Source organism: Musca domestica, unplaced genomic scaffold (assembly GCF_030504385.1).
Source record: "Musca domestica strain aabys unplaced genomic scaffold, Musca_domestica.polishedcontigs.V.1.1 115, whole genome shotgun sequence".
Classification (NCBI taxonomy): Eukaryota; Metazoa; Arthropoda; class Insecta; order Diptera; family Muscidae; genus Musca; species Musca domestica.
In genome coordinates this window covers 1,849,094-1,865,284 of record NW_026712145.1, presented here as the reverse complement: position 1 = coordinate 1,865,284, position 16,191 = coordinate 1,849,094, and the positions used below count along the sequence as shown (strand labels likewise).

The following is a 16,191-nucleotide window of genomic DNA, read 5'->3' as shown; positions in this document are numbered from 1 at the left end:
TTACTTCGCGCTCATTTCTCAATTTTGCCGAATAGAAATTGGGATATGTTCAGCTAACGAGCCATTTTTCGGCCACTGCGACACGGGTTTCGATCAAGTCGCTTTTTTACTTTCGAACCATTTCTTCTGAAGTTGCTTTTTTTCCGTCCACTTCCTCGACGTCGGTACCAGTATCACGGTAACGAGCGATGGTAAGAAGACACAAACGATTATTCATATTTAAATGCTGGAGTGCTCTAACGATAGCCACTTGGTTGGTGATTTTTCAGTCAAATATAAAGAAATCACATTATCCACTTGAATTCCATCCCGAATAACTTTTTTTTCTGGAAATTTCCCCAAAATGCTTTGGTACGGTTGTAAACAATATAATGAGCTGTCACTGGAATAATTTTAACAGCTGTCGGACGAGGTTTAGAAAGACAGTAGTCTGAAGTTGGCTGCAGTTATTTTTATCTTACCCTGTATTTCATATTCGCAACAAATCTTGTGTTGGTAGAAATATTGGGAGGATTTGAAGAAAATCGGACTGTATTCACATTTAAGGAGTTAAAATTATTCCAATTTGGACCCTGTGGGGAAGGTACCAGAATGAGTGGTCAATATATTTCGTCTTCACACAAAATTTGTGTTGGTAGAAATATTGGGTGTGCGACAATTTGAAATAATCGGATTCTTATTTCACATATTATAGGAGTTATAATTATTCAAAATTTTGACCCTTTGTGGGGAGGTACTTGTTGGAGTAGGCCGAATTTTTCATGTTTGCAACTGACCTAGCACCGACGAAAATATGGGATTTGCTAAACCATTATTTCGATTAGGCACGTTTTGGCCATATCATATGATACATGGTTCTCTAGCGATATGGCGAGGGTATAAAATCAAATGTAACTCTGACCTTTAATTCACCAAAAACAACAACAATTTAAAATATTTTTCAATAAATGGATGTAGGCAATTTCTTGCAGGGTGTTTTTTTCATCCATAAAAAATCCAGATTGTTAAATTGAGTATCATTCAGTTGGAAACTTTAAAAATATCGAAAATCAGAGGATACTCCTATATGGGCATATAATGAGGATATCTTCGAAATTTTGTGTTATTTTTGCGAATTTTCTAAAATCCCACCTTATACAGATTGGACCTGATTCAAAAATTCAAAGTTTAAAATGTTGTAATGGCTCAAGAATAATGTTCTATTGTTCTCTTCATTTTATTACCCGTCATTCACGAAGATGGGCTACATGGTTCCACTTGTTTTGATACCTCTCCCATAAAAGATCAAAATTATCCAAAAATAAGTAAGAAAATATCAATTCCGGCTTTTTAGTCCTAGTCACGTACGAAATTTCATTGATTCAGCTTGTATCGATCGGTAAACGACAATCTTGTACCTTTCGGTACTTTTCGTGGCCTTTATGTGCAAAATACCACCTTACTCATCCTAGACTAAAACCCATGCAAAATGTCAAGTTTGAGCTCTTATCGATGGGAAAATCGATGTTGTACCTTTTAGTACTTTTCGGTCCCTATGGATGGGATTTTTCAAAAATCCCAATATTTCACGAAAAACAAAAACCTAAGGCAAATTTTATAAATTTCAGGTATAGGTGAATAGGAAAGAAATGGATATGGAATAGCAATGACATGGTAATTTCTACCTTTTCGTACTTATTGATCCCTTAAAGCAGGATTTCTTAGTAATGCCCCCATATTCCCTCATTTCTACGCCAAAAGTAACCCTCTTGAAAAAGTTCAACGTTTTAGATCTTCCTGATCCAACCTCTAAAAATATTGTACAATTTCGTACCCTTGACTCTTTAAGCCAAGGTGACTAATTTAATATTTTAATGTTCCAGTTCTAACCTAAGGTTCATTAATAATGTTGTACCTTTTAGTACTTTTTATACCTATTATGTATGAAAAGCCAAAAATCCCAGTTGTCACCCTTATCTAAAATTTCAAAGTATAGAACTTATTAGCAGCCCTATTGCTCAATGTTGTACCTTGTAGTACTTCTCGTATTTTTCGTACTCTTAAATTACAAATTTCGGAAATCTTGCCTTATGCACGAATGAATCCACGCAAGATTTCTAATTTTACTAAAAATGTTGTACCTTAGTACCATAGGTACTTTTCGTATTATGATTACTGTGCGTACTAGAAGAAAACAAATTTTCGAAAAAATCCGCCTTACAGGGTGCGATGAAAAAAAACTGCAACCAACTTCAGATTACTGTCATTTCTAAGCAACTCGTCCGACAGCTGTTAAACGTATTCCCGTGACAGCTCATTATATGTTTACAAGCGTACAAAAGCATATTGGTGAGAATTTTCCAGAAAACAAGTTATTCCTGAGGGAATCCAAGCGGGATAGTGTGATTTATTATATTTGGCTGGAAACCACAAGTAGCTATTGTTAGAGCACTCCAGCATTTAAATTTGAATAAATCTTTTGCGTCTCGTACCATCGCCCGTTACCGTGATAATGGTAGAGTAGCGTAGCTCGATGTCAAGGAAGTGGACGGAAGAAAACAGCAACATCAGTAGAAATGGTTCGAAAAGTAAAGAAGCGCCTCAAGCGAAACCCGCGTCGCAGTGGCCGAAAAATGTCTCGTAAGCTGAACATATTGCAATATTCCATTCGGCAAATATTAAAAAAATGAGCTCGGGGCAAAGCCTTTGAAATTCCAAAATGTGCAAGAACTTAGACCGCAACAGCAATAAAATAGACTCAAAACGGCTAAAGAGTGCTTCGCTTGGCCGAAAGTGGTGAACTGCCGAATTTGGTTTTCTTCGATGAGAAAACATTCGTTGCTCAGCAGTTTGTAAACAACACAACAAAATGATCGTGTTTACTTGCCAAAGAGGTCAGCTGAAAATGTGCACCTTCGGTTGGCCACCAGAACTCAAACGCCGGTCATGGTGATGGTATTGGCCGCCATAATAGTCGATGGTCGCTCTCCGCTCACATTAATCGACCGTGGCATCAGAATAAATTCCGAATATTATCGCAAAAATATTCTGGAGTCATGGGCACGCAAACATTTTGGCCGCAGACCCTGGACTTTACAACAGTACTCAGCACCATTGCACGCGTCACCCGCACCACCCAAGAATGGTTACAAAATGAGCTTCCTCGCTCCAATGGCCACCAAATTCTCGGATACCTATCCGTTGGACTATTGTGTCTGGAGTATTTTGGAAGCAAGGTTGGCACTAAAAAATACCAAAGTGTCGATAACCTCAAGCAAGCGCTTTGCCGGAAATGGGCCAAAATACCGCAGAGCAACATCGGGCAGCGTGTGATGGTTTCATTATCCGTTTGAAGGCCATAATTCGTGCCAAAGGTGACCAATTCGAACAAATCTCAACGTATTCTAAAATTTGATGCTATTTCCGACATTTTTGCTTTCGTTCGATATAATAAAATTAAAACAAATAAAAAGCTGAATACTCTCCCACCATTTGGTACAAAATTTGGCAATTTTCAAAAAAAAAAAAAAATTGTTTAAAATTCTGTTAAAATCTTAAAAATACCGAATGTAGCCGTATATTAGGGTCTATACGACGACGTGGACCTGCATAGGCAAATTTTGTCACAAGCTGGTACAATATTCAAATGCGAATCTTGAAATAACGGTGAATAATGTAGTTGAAATCATCAAAATATCGTGTATAGGGACGGGTACCATTATATCGGAGCTGTGCGAAGACCTGGACCAGCATAGACAATTTTCTGTCACAGCATCCATTACCAACGTCAAATACGATATATCAAACAATTCGGTGGGTATTGTTCCTAAACTCGTCAAAATACCGAATATAGGGAGGTACTGATATATGGGGCATTTTTCTGTCACAGACTGTGGTTCCCATAACCCTAAACAATTGAAACAATTCCGGTGAATAATGGCGCTAAAATCATCAAAATACCGAATATCGGCAGGTACCGTTATATGGGGGCCTATAACGAAAACCTACACCGACATGGCCTGTTACGAACTTAACCTGCCTACTGGTAAACTATGCATGTATTTTTGGCCATCTATCTCAGCCTTATATCTCAATTCGGACAGGCGGACATCGCTAGATAGTCTTAGAATTCTACGCAGATTCAGTATATATATATATATATATATTTATATATACTTTGTAGGGCCTATTGTGAATATTTCGAGGAGTTACATACGGAATGACAAAGTTAATATAAATAGAATGGTGGAAAGCATAAAAATGTATTTGGGTCAGCTATGAGAATTCGGGGATTATTACTTTCTTACTTATTTTTGAAAAATCTTGAACTTTTTTGGGGAGGTACCAAAAAGAGTGGGCTTATATTGCCTATCATCGACAGTGATTTAAGTTTGTTAAAAATATTTTGATGTGCCAAATTTCAACAATCCGACCAGCTTGCTAAATCGACTCGAAACTGGCCCGAAACGGGTTTTATCGTGATTTATGGAGCTTAAGAACTTTATCTCGAAGAGAAACTTTTAGACATCTGTAGCATGTGGTTTTTTTAGAGGCATACATTTTACAAAAAAATAAAGAGTGCAATCGACGGATATGGATTTTCCTGGGCGCTGATGTTTTGGTCAGTCACCACCCGAAAAAATCTTAAAACCGCAATGAAAGATTTTCCAATAGTTTTTCGCTCTCAAAAATAATCGAATTTATTAAAAATTAATTCAACTTGTCCCGAAACTTGATTTTTAAGTCCTATTCAGGTGGCCTCCTAAACTTGTATTCTACAGTTATGTATAACCGAATCTTTTAAATTTAAAAAAGTATTTTAAATTTTCAAAATTTTTCTTTTTTCAATTTTTCCCAGAACTTATATGGACGCCAACCGTTGCCAAACAAAAATGGCAATAAAGCCCCGGACACCAAAGGCAACAGCAGCGGCAGTTCCACGGACAACGGAAGCTCCACCAGTGAACAGAAAGACAACGAAGACTATTGCGAACGGATTTGTGCCATTGTCGAAGATGAGAATGAAGAAATTGTCTGCGGCTCCCGATGGCTACATGTACACCAGTGAGGCCCAAATGGAATGCTATGCCTCGTGTTTGCGAATTGGTAAGTGGTCGTTATTTGTTTTTTTTGTTGCTTACTTGCCAAAATGACACTGACCTCTGCTGGGGGGAATGCAAATGTAAGGGAAAAGTTGAAAAATCTCTTGGTATGCAATTGGGTGTGTTTTTGCGCGAGAAAGTGTTAATTTGTTTAATGAGATTTAAGCAACTTATTATTTGTGTTTGAACTTGAATTAAATTTCGAATTTTTTATTATTGCAGATATTACGATACAGGGGAAGGGTTCGTGTTCAGCGAGATAAATGAAGATGAGCGCGGCGACGTTTTGTAGATTATTTATGCAGATGCCCAACAAAAAAAGATCAACGCATCTATTAAACTCAAATTAGTGAATTAAATAAATTAATTTATTTTAGTTTTTAATGTTTTATTTTAGTTTTAGAGATAAGATTTTATAACGAAAAAGAATGCAAAATTTTCGATTCGATTAATTGATAAAGAAAAGTATTTAAGATTAAAAATTAATTTATTAAAAAAAAAATTTCGTATTCTTTTATTTTATATCAAATATTTATATTTTTAGATAAAATTATTCTGAAAAGTCCCCGCTTTTATTATTAAAATACTTATTAAAATTCTGAGATTTTGTTGTTTGAAAAATACAAATTTTAAAAATCGACGTTCTATTACCTTTACCTTCCTAGGTCTACCTCTGGTAAGATTTATGCTTTTAAACAAGTAAAAAAGCTTTAAGTTCGGCCGGGCCGAATTTTGAATATCCTCAACCATTTGGAACGAATTTAGCAATTTTCAAAAAAAGTAAAAACCATTAAAAATTCTGTTAAAATCATCAAAATATCGAATATAGGGAGGTACCATCATATGGGGGCTATACCATAACGTGGACCTGCACGGACAATTTTCCGTCATAAGATGTAGTATCCATTACGAACTTCAAATGCCAAATTGAAGCAATTCCGGTGAATAATACCGCTATAATCATCAAAATAGCGAATATCGGGAGGTATGGAGGCCATAAAAGACGTGGACCTGCACAATCTTCTGTCTAGGCTCAGTATCTATTACAAACTTCAAATACCAAATTTGAAACAATTTCGGTGAATAATGTCGCTAAATCATCAAAATACCGAATATGGGGGGTACCGTTATATGAGGGCTATATAAAGACGTGGACCTACATGCCTCATATTTTGACATAGGATGTAGTATCCATTACGAACTTCAAATACCAAATTTGAAACGAAAGAAAATATTTTACTGCAGAGAAAGATAAAGGATGATTTTATTTTGCTCCAACTTTCAAAATTTCAAAAAAAAAAATCTATTTCTCAGAAAGAGAAAGTATAATCCGATTCTGCTCAAATTTTGCAAATCCTAATATGCGAAAATAGACAATATCGCTCCACTCCATCGAATACCTTCCCCCAAACGGTCAAAAATTTTGAATAATTACAACTTTTATTAAAAAATTAAGTAAGAGTCCGATTGTCCTCAAATTTCACGCATCCTTATATTTTTATCAAACCCCAGGTCTGGTGCTAAGATGAAATATACCGGTCCGCCACTTAAGGTACCTCCTCCACAAAGGTCGAAATTTAAAAAAAATATGTATTCTGCACAGAAAGGGGAAGGATAATCGGACTTTGCTTCAATATTGCACGTCCTATTATTTGCGTCAGTGCGAAATTGGACAATATCGCTCCACTCCATCAAGTACCTCCCCCACAAAGGGTAAAAATTTTGAATAATTACAACATTTATAAAAATGATGTAAGAGTCGATTGTCTTAAAATTTACACATCACAATAATTTTATCAACCCAAGGTCTGGTCTTAAGATGGAATATATCGGTCCACTTCTTCTGGTACCTCCCTCACCAAAAGGTCGAAATTTAAAGAAACCAGTAAAGAAAGTCTTAAAGTCGGGCGGGGACGATTTTATGATACCCTACACCACTTTGCTAATTTAGTTGAGCTTCACATAACAATTAAAAGTTTTTATGGGAGAATTCAATCATACAGGCAATGATTGTACTTTAAAGTTCAAAGGACTAAATATGCCGAAGCATTTGTATCTTTTAAATTCGGACTTGTATTGCCCATTTGGTGAAAAAATTAATTCAAAATCAGATAAAGATATATATGGGAGCTATATCCAAATCAGAACCGATCTCGATAAAATTTCGCAAAGATATTTCTGGCCATTATTTGATATATTTCCCTGAATATCGTTGTTACGGAGTGCATATTATGGCTGTGGGTAACCAATATAACAAATCGGATGAACAATATACATGGGAGCTATAGCTATATCTGAAACCGATCTCCACAAAATTTGACATATTAGCTTCTAGACTCAATTCGGTCGTAAATGCCAAATTCCATCCCCTTTAGACAAGTATTAGACGTTTGGCGCACAATATAAGGTAAATCGGACAAAGTTATATATGGAAGCTATGTATATTCAAATCTGAACCGATCTCGATAAAATTTAGCAAAGGTATTTCTGAGCTGCATTTGATATATTTCCCCAAATATTTTTGTTACAGAGTGCATATTACGGCTGCGGAGGACAAAAATAACAAATCGGATGAACAATATATATGGGAGCTATAGCTACCATATATATATATATCTGATCAAATTTGGCATGCTTATTTTCAGGTCCAATGTGATCGTACGTGCAAAATTCCATATGATTCGGGCTGATATTACACGTTTAGTGCACAATAAAAGGCAAATCGGACGAAGATATATATGGGAGCTATATCTAAATTTTTACCGATTATCTGCAATTTCAATAGGGTTCGTCCTTAGGCCAAAAAAATGTTGTTTGGAAAATTTCATCTCAATCGGATAATAAATGCGACCTGCATTTTGTTCACAAGAATACATGGACAGACGGACGGACAGACGGACTGACATGCATAAATCAACTCAGAAAGTGATTCTATGCAGATCATCAAAAGGAACTATGGGTCTATCTCGTTTCCTTTTGCCTGTTACAAACAAATGCACAAAGACATAATACCCTGACCACCTCGTGGTGTAGGGTATACAAATTATAGAACAAAGTCGTCGATTAATCTAAGGCTTTGGCCTAAAAGAAGTTTTTAAAAAATCTAGAACCTAGCTATGGAAAATTTTTAATCAAAGAATACAAATTCAAAAAATTTATTTTTTTTAATTCACGATTATGGCCTTTAAAATTAGTTTCATGAAGCCTTTAAAAATTGTAAAAAAAAAGTCGTCGGTTATGAAAACAAGAATTTTTGAAGTCAATAGCTATGGCCTCTAAATATATTTAAAAATCCACGTTTATAGCTTCAAAATACTTATCGATTTTGGCCTTTGAAAAATATGTTTTACGGAATTCGCACTTTTTTTTATACCCTCCACCATTATATGGAGGGTATATTAAGTTTGTCATTCCGTTTATAACACCTCGAAATATACATTTGAGACCCCACAACGTATATAGTATATTTTCTTGATCAGCATAAAATTCTATGTCGATTTAACAATGTCCGTCCGTCTGTGGAAATCACTATAGCTTCCGAACGAATTGAAGTAGATTGATAAAATTTTACTCAAATGTATGTTATGTCTGCAGGACTTTTGGTATTGGGCAAAAAATGGGCCATGTAGGTCCACGTTTTGGTATAGCCCTCATATAACGATACCTCCCGATATTAGGTATTTTGATGATTTTAGCAACATTATCCATCGGAATTGTTTCAATTTTGATATTTGAAGTTCCAAAGGGATAGTATAAGACAGAAAATAGCCTAAGCCAAAGACAGAAAATTTACTGTGCAGGTCCAGGTCTTATAACGGTACCTCTCTTTTTTCGGTATTTTGGTGATTTAAGCGACATTATTCACCGGAATTGTTTCAAATTTGATATTTGAAGTTCGAAAGCAATACTACAGCCTAAGACACAAAATTGCCTGTGCAGGTCCACGTCTTCATATAGCCCCCATAGCGGTACCTCTCGATATTCGGTATTTTAATGATTTTAGCGACATTATTCACCGGAATTGTTTCAAATTTGGTATTTGAAGTATTTGAATGGATACTACAGCCTAAGACAGAAAATTGCCTGTGCAGGTCCACGTCTTCGTATAGCCCCCATATAACGGTACCTCCCGATATTCGGTATTTTGACGATTTTAGCGACATTATTCACCGGAATTGTTTCAAATTTGGTGTTTGATGTTCGAAATGGATACTACAGCCTAAGACAGAAAATTGTCTATGCAGGTCCAGGTCTTCGCATACGCCCCATATATCAGTACCTCCCTATATTCGGTATTTTGACGAGTTTAGGTACAATACCCACAGAAATTGTTTGAGATGTCGTATTTGAACTTCGTTTTGGATGCTACAGCCTATGACAGAAAATTGTCTATGCTGGTCCAGGTCTTCGCACAGCTCCGATATAACGGTACCTCCCTATATACGATATTTTGATAATTTTAGCAACATTATTCACCGTTTATTTCAAGTTTCGAATTTGAATATGGTAATGACTTATGACAAACAATGCCTATGTAGGTCCACGTCGTATAGACACCATTACCATTTAGCACAGGGTTGCCCATATTCGACGGACCCATCTGGCAACGCCATAACTTTTGACAGAGATGTCACATCGCTTAATGACATACCGCGTTTGAAGCGTCAGTCCAAGCAGATTTTTACCATGAACCAATACACGCCACGCGAGCGATCTGAAATAGTTGAAATTTACAAGAAGTCAATTGTGAAAACTCAACGTGCTTTTAAAACATTAAAAAATGTGAGAAGTGCGCTTTCTAAGAACACCATTAAGCGTTTATACGAAAAATTTTCGAGTGGTAAGGCTCTTTCTAATCCGAAGAGGCCATATAAAAGTCGAGCAAGGCGATCGGCCGAGAATATCGCTGCCGTACGACCCCGTGTTGAGAGGTCCCCAAGAACATCCCAAAAACGCCTTTCTCAGCAGTAGAGCATGGTTCGGTCCACTTTACAACGGATTATTCGCATTGATTTGCATTTGCTCCCGTATAAAATTCAATTGACGCAAAGAATGTTGCCTGCGGACAAGCCTCGTCGATTGGAATGGGCCCAAAGGGCCCAAAGGTCCGTCGAATATGGGCAACCCTGTATACCCAAGTGCGAATTTCCAAAGCTTCCTTCATACCCCAATCCTACACTTTCCCAGTGATCCCAAATGCCAAATTTTAGCATGCCACCCCTGTTGGTTCGCCTAAATACAAATTGTACCAAATTTATTACATATAAAGGACAGATATGTACGAATTTCCAAAACCTCCTGCATAACAAAATCCCACACTTCAATCTTAATTCGAATTTTCAGGATTCCAGCTCTATTGATTCCACTAAATTAAAATTGTACCAAATTTCGTACATATAAGTACAAATTTCCAAAACTACCTACATATCCCAATCCTACAAACGACAGTAATCTTATCTCGAATTTTTAAGATATCAGCTCTATTAGTTCACCCAAATTGTACCAAATTTAGTACCATTTAGTACGAACATTTAAGTATCAATTCCCATAACTACCTACATTACTAAGTCCTTGAATGTAGTAGTAACCATATTTCTAAATATCAGAATTCCAGCTATATCGGTTCTATCTGTTCACCCAAATAGAAAATGTACCAAATTTAGTACAACTTAGTACTTTTTAAATTTCGAATAATTCCTCCATATCCCAATTCTACACTCCGCCAGCAATATTAATTTTAAATTTCAGGATTCCAGCTCTATCGGTTCCACCAAATCCAAATATTACTAAATTTAGTACCGTTTAGTACTTTTCACATACAGGGCGAGATAAAAAAACTGCAACAAAGTCAAAGGCCATTATTTTCACATTTTTTATGTCGGAAATAGCATACAAATTTAGAATAAGTTTAGATTTGTTCGAATTTGTCATCTTTGGCACGAATTGTGGCCTTCAAACGGCCAATGAAACCGTCACGCGCTGCCCGAATGTTGCTCTGCGGTATTTTTGCACCATTCCCGGCGAAGCGCTTGCTTGAAGTGGTCGACACTTTGGCATTTTTTAATTCCAACCTTGCTTTCCAAAATACTCCCCAGACACAATAGTCCAACGGATTGGAGATCTGGAGATTTTGGTGGCCATTGTGCACTGGAAATTGGAGCGAGGAACCTCATTTTGTAACAATTCTTGGGTGGCGCGTGCTGAGTGCAATGGTGCTGAGTTCTGTTGGAATTTTCAAGGTCTGCGGCCAAAAAGTTTTTCGTGCCCAAGGCTTTAATACACCCTGCAGAATATTTTCGTGATAATATTCGGCATTTATTCTAATGCCACGGTCGTTTAATACGAGCGGAGAGCGACCATCGGCTGTTGTGGCGGCCCACACCATTACCATGGCCGGCGCTTGAGTTCTGGTGCCCACCCGAAGGTGCTCATTTTCAGCTGACCTCTTTGGCAAGTAAACACGATCATTTTGTTGTTGTTGTTTACAAATTGCTGAGCAACGAATGTTTTCTCATCGAAGAAAACCAAATTCGGCAGTTCACCACTTTTGGCCAAGCGAAGCAACTCTTTAGCTCTTTTGAGTCTATTTTCTTCCCGTTGCGGTGTAAGTTCTTGCACTTTTTTGAATTTAAATGGCTTTACCCCGAGCTCATTTTTCAATATTTGCCGAATGGAATATTGCTATATGTTCAGCTCACGAGCCATTTTTCGGCCACTGCGATGCGGGTTTCGCTCAAGTCGCTTTTTTACTTTTCGAACCATTTTTGCTTATGTTGCTGTTTTCTTCCGTCCACTTCCTTGAAGTCGGGCTACGCTACCAGTATCAGTATCACGGTGACGAATGATGGTCCGAGACACAAAAGATTTATTCACATTTAAATGCTGGAGTACTCTAACGATAGCCACTTGGTTGGTGGTTTTCCAGCCAAATATAAAGAAATCACACTATCACGCTTGAATTCCGAACCACGAATAACTTTTTTTCTGGAAAATTCTCACCAAAATGCTTTTGTACGCTTGTAAAAAATATAATGAGCTGTCACTGGAATAAGTTTAACAGCTGTCGGACAATTGGCTTAGAAATGACAGCAGTCTGAAGTTGGTTGTAGGTTTTTTTCATCTCACCCTCAGGCAATTCATTGAATGTAATGAGGCTCCTTTTTTTCTGTACAGAAGACTTATATTTTTACTCTCCCCTCTCTCACTTTCTTTCATACTCCAACATTCATAATCTGCCAGAATTTCCCAAAAATTATCCAAAAAAAATAATTTTGTCGCCCAGGGTTATCCAACCTTAATTTTATTTCGAAACCTTAATTTTATTTCAGTGGTCTTGAAAAATAAATATCCCAAAATCTATTTATCAAAATTTCAGGAAACACATTTTTACCTGCTGTCACCAAACCAGGTCATTAAAATTATATTATTTAACTATTAATTGTAAATCCGCACATGCTTTTTTTAGGTTATTGTCCTTTAATTTCGGCAGCAACGACGACATAACCTTTGAAAAATGGGTTATCTCCATCTGGCTCGAAATCGCCAAACAATAACAAAACCAAAATCATTTTTAAGGTAGCTCTGATCGTGTTGAGAGGTTTAACGAACTGAATTCAATTTAGTTGTATTTCAATACGCGTTGAGTTCAAAACGGAAATAATATGGCTAAGCAGGTGATTTGTTTTGGGATTTTGTTGACAATTTTGAATGGGATTTTGAGTGAAGTGAGAGAAAATCCGAAATTATTTGTTAAAATTTCGAATGGTGTGCTGAAGGGGAAGGATAATAATGGCCAATACATAAGCTGGGAATCGGCGCCATATGCCATATGCCCCGGTGGGGGATTTGAGATATGAAGACCCCCAGCCATATCGACAGCAGTGGAATGGCATTTTCGATGCCAGTCAAATGGCTCCGGTCTGTATGCAGTGGGACCAATTTGTGGAGGGGGATTATAAGGTCCACGGGACGGAGGATTGTTTGAAATTGAATATTTATAAACCCACAACTGGAGAGGAGAAAGAGGGGGAGGAGGTCAAATATCCCGTCATGGTCTTCATCAATGGCGGCTGTTTCATGTTTGGTGGTGTAAATGTCAATCAACCCCAGCGCCTGATGGCCAGTGGCAAAATGATGTTGGTTACCATTGCCTATCGCCTGGGAGCCTTGGGTTTCCTGAGTGCCGAAGACGAAGCCCTACCCGGAAATTTGGGTTTGAAAGATCAACGTTTGGCTTTGCGCTGGATTAAGGAAAACATTGCCCATTTTGGTGGAGATCCCAATAAAATTCTCCTGACCGGATTTTCGGCTGGAGGGGCCTCCACGCATTTCCATATTTTACAGAGGCCCCAAGAAAATGTGGCCAAGGCTGCAGTGTCATTTAGTGGAGTGGCGCTTAATCCCTGGGTCCTCATACGTAACCCCAAGTGGAGGGCCCTCAAATTGGCCGAAATTTTGAAGTGTCCCCAATGCAAAAATGGTTTGGAAATTAAAATGTGTCTCAAACAACAAAAGGCGGAGGACATTGTGGCAGCCACTGCCAGATTTCAAAAATTTGCCTATAATCCATTTACCGTATTTGGACCGGCAGTGGAACCACCCAACACTCCGGGGGCATTTTTAACACAACATCCCATTGAAATCATCAAATCGGGAAATTTCACTCACATACCCTGGTTGGCTTCATATGTCTCCGAGGATGGGGGTTACAATGCAGCGGAATTGATGTCCATTAATCCCAAAACGGGTAGGGAGCTAATGTATCAACTTAACGGTAATTGGCAGGAGCTGTTGGCCACAAATTTATTTCTGGACAACATCAGTGAACATCCTCGGGAATATGCCCGACAATTGAAGTCAAGATATTTGGGGGAGTTAGCATTTTATCCGGAAAATTATCCGCATGTTTCGGAACTTTTTACGGCAGTCTTGTTTAGGGATGGAGTTTTGGATTCTTTGAAGCTACACAAGCAATATTCCCAGGCCCCCCGTTTATGGTTATGTCTATAGCAATCCGGCGGATTACAATGTGGGTCAGGGGGTGTCTAAACGTAACGATGTGAAATTTGGTAAGTACACAGCAGAAATACTCATTACAAAACTAGTTACCAAACCATATTTTGAAAAAAAAAATACTCATTACAAATGTGGTTACCAATCCATTATTTTTCGGAGGGTATATTCCACGAAGTAAGAAGTTATTTTGTGGCGACTAAAAGTCTATAAATACATATTTTTTAAGTCATTAAAAAATATTTCTTTTATCGATTTCTTGTCTCCACAAAATTACTGCTTCCTTCGTGGAATATGCCCTCCTTAAGATAATGACTTGGTAATGACATTTGTAATGAGTATTTTTCAAAATATTGTAATTTTTTAAATATTTTGTTTACATTTTGAAAATATTATCCTTTTTCTCAGGCACCGTTCACATGGACGACTTCTCCCTCATTCTACCAATGAGCTCCCGCAGTCCCCCGAGGCCAGATGAAAAACACATTGCCCAGCATTTTATCAAAATGTTGGTGGATTTTGTGGAAAAGGGGTAAGTTTAAGGGGATGTAATTTTTTAGAATTTTAAATATTTAATAAAATGTTTTGCTTCTAGAAATCTCTGTTTTGCCCAATGCGATTTTACCGATAATAGTGTCGAGAAATCGCCAAATCTATATCTAACATCCATTACCCGCGACACTTGTGGAACGGTGGACATTTAAGTGTAAAATTTGTTTAAATTACAATAAAAAATCATTAAAATATAGTTTTTTATTTAAACAATTCTGAAAGGCGGTTGAAGGGCTTTAAAAGTAAAAAAAATGTCACGGGGCTTTGTAGCATTAGAAAAAAACACATAAATATTTAACATGAAAGAGTTTTCGCCAAAATCGCTAGTTCAAACCTCCATCAAGCACACAAGATCGATTTTACTTGCAAGTGAAAAACCGAGTGGGAGTACTCGAAGAGTGCGAGATTACTATCCAGACCTTTGTTTAATGTTAGAGCGTTAGCGATTTCCGCAGTTTGAACAAAACGAGTGGGAGGTAAATGTCCGAAAGAGGCGAAGTGTTAACCCTTAGACTTAAAACGAGCGGAAACAAGTAAAAAAGCAGCTAAGTTTGGTCGAGCCGATATTTAAATACCCTCCACCAATTTGAAGGGAATTGGAAAAATTCCAAAAAAAAAAAAATCCCACAAAAAATACCGCTCATAGGAAAATCGTTATATGGGAGATACGAAGACGTGGTCCTGCATTAGTATTTTTTTCTTAGGCTGCAGTACCCATTACGTACTTTAAATACGAAATTTAAAATAATTCCGCTTAAAAATGTCGCTAATATCATCATATGGAGGCGACATTATATATGGGTTATATGAAGACGTGGACCTACATAGACAATTTTCCGTCATAGATCGAAGCTTAAAATACGGAATTTGAAGCAATTCCCATTAGTAATCTCTAATCTAAAATCATCAAAACAGCGAATATCGGGAGGTATCGTTATATGGGGCATATACAATATTCGGGACCTATATAGATAGTTCTCTTTCATGAGGTAAATTACTTAGAAGGATATCCTGGTGTGGATTTTCAGACAATTCAATAAAAACTGTTAAGAGGGGGCTATACGATATCGAAATTGCAAATTTAATAATTTTTTTGAGGAGATCAACCCCAAAAATCTCGATTTTGTAATACAAAGTGAAAGAAGTAGTCGATATATATTTCGCAATATTTATATCGTATTTATTTAGGTCCAATTCAAAATGGACAATATTGGCCCATTCTTCCGGAATCTACTCCATAGAGGGTCAGTAATTTGAATAATCATAACAGAAGTCAAATATATTTAAGTAATCAAATATGGGCTGAGGGTATATATCTGTCCGCAAACCCGACTGATACTTTTTAACTTGTTTTAGAAATAGGAAAATACATTTTTATACCCTCCACCATACAATGGGGGGTATATTAAATTTACAACACCTCGAAATATTCATCGTAGACCCCAAAAAGAGTATATATTATTTATCAGCGTAAGTCGATGTAGCGATGTCTGTGTTTTATTTGAATTTCAATTCAGTAAGCTCTTAGAAAAACATCCTTTATTTA

The 16,191-nt window shown here is 37.1% G+C and overlaps 1 pseudogene; it reads left to right on the top strand.

The window, feature by feature from the left end:
- Window positions 1–12,742: 12,742 nt before the first annotated feature.
- Window positions 12,743–14,797, top strand: LOC131807181 (esterase-5B-like; annotated as a pseudogene).
- Window positions 14,798–16,191: the final 1,394 nt, after the last annotated feature.